Below are 9,918 nucleotides of genomic sequence, written 5' to 3' on the forward strand. Positions count from 1 at the left end.
AGACAGACAGACAGAGAAGATACAAGGCCGCGGTGAAAGGAAAGGGGTGGTTAAAGTTCTGGTAACACATAAGGAGAAGCGATTTCCAAAGAAGCACAAGAAGTGAACATTAGAAAGACAAAGGCAGACTAGAAAAATAAAAACCTTAGAAACACAGAATCAAAACAGCAACCAAACCTCAAAGAACAGTAAGAGAAACACACGTGGACAACAGTCACACATGGACGATCATAATTTTACTTGTGTTAGGCTGACTCAAAGTCCTGAGCTGTAATGATAAGTTTGTCATGTAAATATTCTGGAATCTGAGCATGGTGTTTGCAAAATACAGTGAACAAGAAAGATGGTGTTCCAGGGCTGAGAAATTATGTAACCAGTGTTTTCATTATATCTAAAAAAAAAAAAAAAGTGTGATAAATGTATTTAATGGAAAATTCTTAATCAGTTTATAGTGTGGCTGTAATACAATCATGTGCTACGGTGTACAGACAATGCTTCAGGGCAGTTTTTGGTGTGTTGCTTTGTTTTTTGTCCATTTAGGTCAAACTCAATAGATGGAAAGAGCAAAGAGCTTCAGTTAAACTGGCTTTCTTCTTAAAGGTTATTTGACTGTGTAAACATCCATAATCAGAGAGGAGTGTCTCTGCAGTCAGATTGTTCAGGTTGATAGTCCACATTCTTTAATTGATCAAAGCTTAAAAATAAACCTACAACTAAGGACCCATTTGATCAGTTGTAACCGAGTCTCTGGGTGATTCCTGGTGATATATAATACGTGTGTGTAAATTTAGATATTAGGTCACTGGCCATGTAACCTCAACTTGTTGGTACAAGACCAATCATACCAGCCACTCTCTGTATAGTGTATTAATAGCTGTTTGTGTGGTATGGATTGCTCAAATCTAAAAGTTCAACATAGCAAACTGATCCCTTGGTAAATACATATACAAGTATGATTTAACTATTCTAGCTGCGAGGAAATAGAAAACCTATTCAGATACTGAAGAATAGCGTAGCAGTTCTGAAGTGCTACCTCTGACAGGAAAAAGCTGGTAAAAACAAACTGTCCTGCAGATCCAGTAAGGTCTGTGAAGACTCACAGCCAAGATAGCTGCAAAGAAAAAAATCCAAGAAAGATCAAATAAAATGGTTTCAAGATCTATGATTGATGATAAGCCAATCATTATGTAATCAGCTGGTTACATACAAAGTAAGGTATCTACTACTCAGCAGAGCTGGTTCAGTCTTGACAAAGCTTCATGTTTTAAAGTACAAGTTAGTGAGATAAGTTTTGATTAATGTAAATATCTAATCAGCTAATCACAGGGAAGTTACTCAATGCATTTAGGCATGTAGACAAGATCAAAACAACCTTAGTATCAGAATGGGTAAGAAAGATGATTTTAAGAGACTTAACATCCTGTTGTTATTGGTGAATATTTCTGCTGATCTGTTGGGATTCCCACACAGTCAACTCTCGGGTTTACAGAGAATGGTCTTAAGAAGGGAAAATTTCCAGTGAGTGGCAGTCTATGGGTGAAAATACTTTGCTAATGCCAGAGGTCAGAGGAGAATGGCTAGACTGAGTTAATAGGAAGGTAACATTAACTCAAATAACCACTCTTTGCAAGCAAGGCATGCAAAAGAGCAAATGCGTACTGCTATCAAGTCAATATAAATGATTCCAGCTCCTTGTTGATCTGTGTCATAAAGAATTATGGTAACTCTGAAAGTAAAATGGGATACAACACAGTGTTGGTGAGGCGTAACTAACAAAGTGGCAATTGAGTGTATTATATCACTTAGGATTATTGAAAACTTAGTTATCCTTTGTGAGTTGTATTTTATCATACCAGTTCCAGTTTATTAAGATGCCGCTTTTTTGTTCAGTCCTGATTTATTTGATAAAAATCTTTAATTTATGGATTTATTGTTGCCTTCACAAATTTTATATGACTAACAAAATGTCATCTCTACAAGAACAATGTAGTTCAAAGGTAGATTTTGATTAACCTTTAAAAAAAACTTAACAATATTACATCTTTAAGATTTTAATATTTACCTTCACATATGCTGCATGTATGAAAGTTATTTTAACAACTTAATACACTTTAAACACTACTTGCTACTGCTAAATTGCTGCAAAGACTCATGGTAAACATATCTCTCTTTTTTTTACCCACAAACACCTCACCTTCACTTCAATAATTTGAAGTATTTGGTGCAGCTAAGTGGATGAGGGATGTGAATGGTAGGGAAGATGGACACTAAAAAAATCAAATCTGTCAACCACCAGAAGAGTTCACAGGGATGCAGTATTTGATTTTCTGTTTCAGATTGGGCCGTATTCAAGCACATTTAGCATTTACGACATTTAAAAAAAGACAAAGATTAGATTTCAGATTTTGAACAGGCCTGTGGGATATAGTCACTGACACTGTAAACTCTCTGCAGCACTCGCTTAACTCAATTTTCCATGTAACTTTGCATCAGTACAGCACCTACTGTAACCATGACAACTTCCTTGATGGTCTAAACTGTCTGTAATGTCTCTCTGGAAGATTTTGAGAGAGTTAATGAGGGAGACCCTCACTTGTAACAGAGTGAATTTTACAAGTTGTATAACGGGTCCTAGGAAATGTAGCATGCTGTGCCCAAATTTCAGTGCCTGCTTAAAGTTGGGACTAAAGAGGCACAGAACATTTTGTATGTCACAGAAACATCACATTGTTAGAAGGTTTGGGCTGAACACTGTTTGGTAATGTTCCGGATCACAGTGCATTTCCTGTAGCAAATCCTGCACCTGCTCCCCAATTCCTGGCTGCCTTCTAATTGCTCTGAAGATTTACATCTGTAATAATCAGAATCAAGAAATTAAGTAGAAGAATTTATTATATGAACATTGTTTCTAATATTGTATAACAGCATTTTTCAATGTTTTATTAAAACCTAAATAAATCATAATGCACTGTTTTTAGATGATTAAACACTGAAAACTTTGTATGGTGTTTCCATGTTCTCCCTGGGCCAGTTTGAAATCCCTCCAGGTACCCCAGCTTCTACCCGCAATCCTGACATACATTCATGTTAACTGACTATTCTAAACTGGCTGAAGGTGTAAATTTGTCCATCAATGATTGTCTGTCTCTCTGTATTGGCCCTGTAACAGGTTGGTGACCTGTCTAAAGTGTTACCTACCTTTGACTTTATGATACCTGGGATAAACTCCAGTCCATGTGAGATCCTTAAATGTAAAAGCATTTAAGAAGTGGATGGATGGAGCATAAAATACTAAAAGGCATCAAATTCAAATGTTCAGCTCTTGAAATATGCACTCAATTCTGAATTTGATACAAACAAATCTTTACAAATCTTTGAAACAAGGATGACAATAGCCTGGGAAAGTTCTGTAATGCTAAAAAACACACACACACACACCTGGAAAATCTCACTGTTCATTAGCTTAATTGCAGGAGAAAGTTTGATATTAATTAAAATTTGATTTTAAAAAGTCTTTTGGGAAAAGCTAAATACATAATCCCAATGTAAAACACACAGTTGGCGATATTATCACCTACATTACATTATAATATAAATAAACATTGAGAGTATGATAAAACATGTCTGTATGATACATGCAAATCTACACCAAAAAACATATGGGGCATTGGCTGGACTGAAAAAAACATATCCTCCCACTTTAAAAAATTCAACAGCTTACACACTGCAGAAGCCCAACTTTACCTACATCTTGGTAGTGTGCAACGTTTCAATCCCACCCCCTCGTCATCAGACAATAATACACAGGCCATCAGTGGTAAATCATGTTGTTAGTCATGTGATCACATCACATGGACATGATAACCAATCAAAGTCATTTCTCATCAGTATCAAAGAGTTGACAGATAAATAACCATTATTAGCCATCTGTGGCAACAGTCTGAAAGTTCATCAGGCTGGATATCATCAGGCTGTACACCTGAAGCATCATCCATTAAAAAAGAAAAAAACATTAATTAACATTATTTTGTGTATTTTTTTTATATAGTGCTCAGCAATTTTTCTTTTTATATCAAATTAAATAATGATAAATGAAACTTCATTACATATAAGCAAGACTCATGTGGTTCCCTGTGAAGTAATGGGTTGACTCGGGTAGCTCTTTTGGTCTAAACCTGGTCAAGTGCTTAGACAAAGGCCTCCTAAATAAGAGCCAACAACCCACTCACCCTTGTCTGAATTCAGTGTGCTTCTCCAGGATCCATATCTTAGTTGAGGCATCTTGGTTTTTGTTTCATATGAGTCTTTACACTTAGATCACTTACTCACAAAAAGGTGATGATTCATGATAGGCTGCTCTGTCTATGCTCCTGACTCTACCTATGGCCACACACTGTGAACAGACACAAGTGTCAAATAATAAACTTCTTCCAAACACTGTCACAGATGGAATGAGGTGTTCAGTCAATCAAGGGGATCTCAAAGTACAGCCGTTTCTCCTCTGGATTGAAAAGATTCATCTGGGATCATCTGGGAGTCTGTCTAGGTCTTATAACCCCTGATAACCTCCCAGGTGAGATGATCAAGGTGTTGTTAATCTGAAAATTCTGAGGCAGACTCAGGACCTATTTATGTTAGCTGATTTAGGAGTACCTCTATATCTCCCTAACCCTGAGAAGATCTGTAGGAAGTGAGGAAGGGAAGACATAACACGCCTGCCCCCAGTGACCCAGACCCAGATTAGTGGTGGAAAACTGACAGACGGATGGATAATGTACCTAATTAACAAAATTCTAATTAAAACTTATCATCTCCCTATATCTTCCTGTAACAGCAACACTCTAAATCTGCCTTGTAATTATTGGCATTTTCCAGGTTGCCTGGAAAGGAAACTGGAATGTAACACAATAGCTAAGGACAAAGCTGCCTGGCATTCCTGTTAGCCACTGTTTGCTTGTTCCAGATCCTGACACCTGTTGTGCAGGGCTGGAAACGTTTGGATTTACAGGAGTTGCATCAGAACCGCTGTTCCTGCTAAATCCTTTTATCTCTCCATGTAGCCACTGGAGCCACTGTGTGGATCACACTCAATTAGGCCATACTCCAAAGATGTTCATGTTCATGATGTTTACTGCTGCTGGTGCAGCCACCAGCCTCACATCAGCAGGCAGTTGTTAAATCTTCTCTAATTGCAAAGCTTTGAATAGGCTGTGTGACTTATAAGCCTCTGACAGGAAATCCACTGGGGAATATATATCCATGTAAACTAAGTACAGATGCAGTGTTACATAATGTTGTAATTAAGTTACTAAGCAGCTTCCATAATGAATCTTAGGTAACACCCAGCCACTGTGCCCAAGTAAAGCTTCACTGAGGGCTGTACATTATGAACACCAGTTACAGTCAATACTACAATTTAGCATGAATTCCCCACCCCACCATGACTTTTGATGCCCTTTAATGTGTTATCTGTAAGAAAGGGCAGAAATTACTCAATTCTGCAATGATTGTTTTATTACAGCAGCAGAATGCATTTAGAGTTTGGTATCTGTGTTCATATCCATCTCTATAAAATTGAGGAGTAAAGAGTAACTATACACCCCCATAGGTTACTGATGCAGGAAGGGGTTAAATAGGACAGCAACTACACCGACATATACAAGCTAGAGATGGGAAATTTTACAGCCAAAAAAGACTGTCCAGTTGTGCAGTTGTGTTTGGAATATGAGTTGAAGAAAGTGAGAGATGTTATGTTTTTATGACATAAGGCAACTAATCGCCTGGCTTAACTAGCTTACACTTTTATTCCTTATACTACAGTCAGTAACTACATTTGTAGTCTCATAAAGAACCAAAACATTAGTGTTTGTATAGTTTTGATGCTTTTCGTGTTTTTGTTTGAGTGCGCTGCTGCTAACTTTAATAAGAGAATCAGTTACATGGAAAAAGAATAGGGTAAGTACCAGCAGTGACCAACCTGTTATGTCTATTATGGGGAGGTTACATGTGTTTGATCAGTATAAATCGTGGAATTTATTGTTGGCTTAATATAAAATGTTGCACTGTGTGAGGAGATGAATTAACCTTGCTCTTGACCTTTGTTCTTTCTCTAACATGATAAACACATAGGGTAACCCCAGAAAAACAGGGCTTTCCATAATTTTTGGTTAAAAACAGCGAAACATTTCACATGTCAGTTCTTCATGTTTTCATTTCAGTGGCTTGTGCCAGATTTGTAATGGTGGAAAACATGACCTCATCATGTACTAATTTGTCTCTCCCGCTGTTTTCAGCATCCGCCCCCTGGCCCGTGAAGTCACGTCTTTCCTGTGTGAGTTTTAGAAGCAGGCTCTAATGTCTCATGCTAACAGATGCATCGTCAGTCGCATCTTATAACTGATTATAATGCATCACCAACTTGCTAACACTGCACAGACTTCACAGTGGTGTATACAGTCCATCCATTACAAGTGATCATACACGTGAATCCACTGACAGTAGCTTATTATCAACAGATCCAGAGTACACTGGACACAAATCAAGTAGGCGCACCTTAACTCGGGAATCAGAAGGATGGAAAGCAGGACATAACCTCTGAACAGCTATAGGAGGAAAATTCTTGAAAAACCCCAAGGTGGACGTACCAAGAATGAAGCCAGGGGTCTTCGCTGTATGTGACCTTTATGTGTCCTTGATGAAGCTGTTTTGATTTGTACCAGTAGCTCGCTGCCAGAATGTGCACGAGTGAGCCAGTAGGGCAATTGATATTCAGATGTTTAACTTCCACTATTAAAAAAGACTTACACTTTTTAGCAAAAGCTTAAAGTGGTTTGATTTAAACTTTGCAAATGTAACCTGGAATGCATCTCTTCCTCTAATAAAAGTGCAAACAAAAGAATACAACAAAATTATCTTTTACCTGCAAGACTTACGGCTTAATGTGTCTGTGGGTGCACGTGACTGCAGCATAAACAGACACTGTGTTCCTGCATGCGAATTCTTCCCAGTCTCAAGTCTCAGTTTATAAATAACTGTGTTGTCCCTATGAAGTCTTACGGAGTTGGTCTCCAGAGAGGGAGGGAAAGGGGACCAGTCCAAGTGCTAGAAAAAGAGTGGCTTGATTTTTACTAGCAGTTTTGGTAAACAGTACTAAACCCACGTCTCTTTATAAGACTACACTGGGGGTTACAGGGGGAGTCCTCTACCACATATACCACATATTGCACTTGTTTTAAATGTGTAAACATTAAAAGCTAACAGTAGCCTTTGCTGGGATGGTTAACCTTGCTTATCTTAAAGAGGGAAATAGTTACCCTAGCTCTTTCCAAATGTTAGCAATGTACCTCGGAGCAACTGTAATAGTAACTTGTTTATATATACTGTATATCTTCATTTTGTTAGCTCAGTTTGCTAAATCCATTTGGTCAGGATGTTTCAGTTTCAGGCATGCAGGCACGCTATGTGCTGTTACGTTAGTGTTTTGTTTCATGTAGTAGTTAAAGCATAATCTCTTCTTAATAATAAAGATATTTTAAATGTGCATGCTTATTGTTCTTTGTGAAGAGCAAGAGAAGAAGCAAAGTACTTGAGTTTTGCAGCTTGACTTTTGCTTCCCTCCTTTCTCCAGCTCACTGACATTTTGTGGTGGGTACGGGAGGATTTGCATGTTCAGGAATGTGGCCTGTGGAGTGTACCTCACCTTTTGAACTTGTATTTCTGGGTAATGGGTTTCACGCTCTCTCTCTCTCTCTCTCTCTCTCTCTCTCTCTCTCTCTCTTTAAATTCTGTTAAAGTATGCTAGATTGTAATGGCTCGTTTTTATTAGTGAAATATTTAACATATTTAATCAATAGCTCACCTTAAAATCATATTGTTGCGTTTGTCTTTTGGCGAATTGATTTTTTAAAAATGTATTTAGTGTTGGACATAGAGATGTCTACAACAGAGTATTAGGGCAACATTAAGACAAAATATATTCTTGATCATTTTGAGAATAAAGACAAAAATCTATTTTCAGAAAAAAGGCAAAATGTGGAGTTTACCATTGTTGTTTTAAGACAAACTGCCACATTTGCTATACCCTCTACAAAATGCCTTGGTTAGATGAGTTAGTAAAACAAATTGATCAGCTGTCTTGTGATGCAACATACATCCTTTTTATTATAAGAGGCTGTAACCATTGATAAACCATAACGATCATATGTATCTACATCTGTATGTATATTATCTTCTCCTTAACAGGTGGGCCAGTCTGAATGTGAAACTTAATGCAAACATTATCACACATACAGCAATTACTAACAATTACATTTTTTTTTTAAATCTATAAAAAAAAATGCCAGTTTGTATCCTTGACAGAATTTTGTTTGACTCATTGCTAAATATAGAATAAAGAATTTGAAAAAGCTCTGCAGGCCTGGATATTATGGAACTAAATGGCAAGCACCAAAAAACAAAGAAAAAAATGTAAAATCTCTTTTAATCTCTTTAAAATCTACAGATCTTGTATCTATGTGTTTCATGCAGATAGTATTTCCTTTTTACTTTACTGAACCCATCAACCAAAAGAAGCAGTGCACAGCTCACTGATGGACACAACAGTAATATTTACATTGCCACACTACAAGTGGAAAATGAGACATTCATAACAGGTCAAAGGTGAAATGGCTGGTGAGTGCAGTTTGTTATATCAAGGCAAAAATAAATAAACTTTTAATTATATTTATGTTTTTTTATTATAATGTTCTCTTTTCTGAGCTTTAATGTGTTTCCTTTGCTTTTGTGCACTTCTATTTTCTCTCTTAATAATAATAATAATACATTTTATTTAAGAAAGGGTCTTTCAAAACACTCAAGGACAATGTACACAAGCAATAACAACAACAAACATAACAATTTACAAAATAATAAGCGTTGAGCAAATACATAAAATAAATTAAAGTAGCAGGATGGAAAATTTATGTGGAATAGGCTAATGTGAATTGATCTATCCCTGACATTTGAACACACTTGCAATTCTTGTTACCAGTGTACACATATAAACACACCTTTTGTCGGTCTGTCTCTTGTGACCCTGCAGAGAGAACTCGTGCAAAGGGATGTAGGGCAGTATGTCCTAAAATATCTGACAGACTGTTTTAAATTGCCTATACACCACTGAAAAAATGAAAACTAAAGTAAATAAGGTTAAGAGGTGCTACGCCACCAATGCTGTGAGGTTGTGCATAAGCAAATGAATTATCTGGCTTGATGCTAACACTAGCCTCCTAACAATAACATTGTACAAACTAGCTATTTGGCACATAAGACAACTGTCTGATGAGAACACCAGATCACTGAAGTGTAGTAGGTTAATTCACTAGGGAATGCAAATATCTGTACAAATTTTCACAACAATTAATGTGTAGTTTGTAATTTTTTTTCTACAAGAACCAAAGACAGTCCAAAATTTAATATCCTACCAGTAGCCTGGTTAATAACAATGTCGCCTCCAAAGTATAAGTTAGTGGCTTTTATTTGTCCGTGCAACTGCTTCTTGTCTGGGTTGGATCAAAAATGTAAACATTGTTCATGCCTGGGTGTTTCTGGCAAAAGTGCTTGGCAGCTGTTTGTGCTTAATAACGCAAATATATTTTTTGTTTCGGGTTACGTCTGTAGTTGTATATCCGATAGTTATACATTCGATATATTAGATTGCCATAGTGTGCCATACACTTGTGTGTATAATAATCATACTATTAGTGACTTAATCCATGCCTTACGTTTAGCTTTGTAATTCTAACCAACACATATTCATAACACACATGTAGACTCACACATTCCCTTCACATTACTAATGTATCATGTGATGAACGTTAAACCATGTTTCCTAACAGGACTCTGATATTTATACACACATTGCATCACAGATTTAATACT

The sequence above is a fragment of the Pelmatolapia mariae genome, linkage group LG7 (genome assembly GCF_036321145.2).
Source record: "Pelmatolapia mariae isolate MD_Pm_ZW linkage group LG7, Pm_UMD_F_2, whole genome shotgun sequence".
NCBI classification, from domain to species: domain Eukaryota; kingdom Metazoa; phylum Chordata; class Actinopteri; order Cichliformes; family Cichlidae; genus Pelmatolapia; species Pelmatolapia mariae.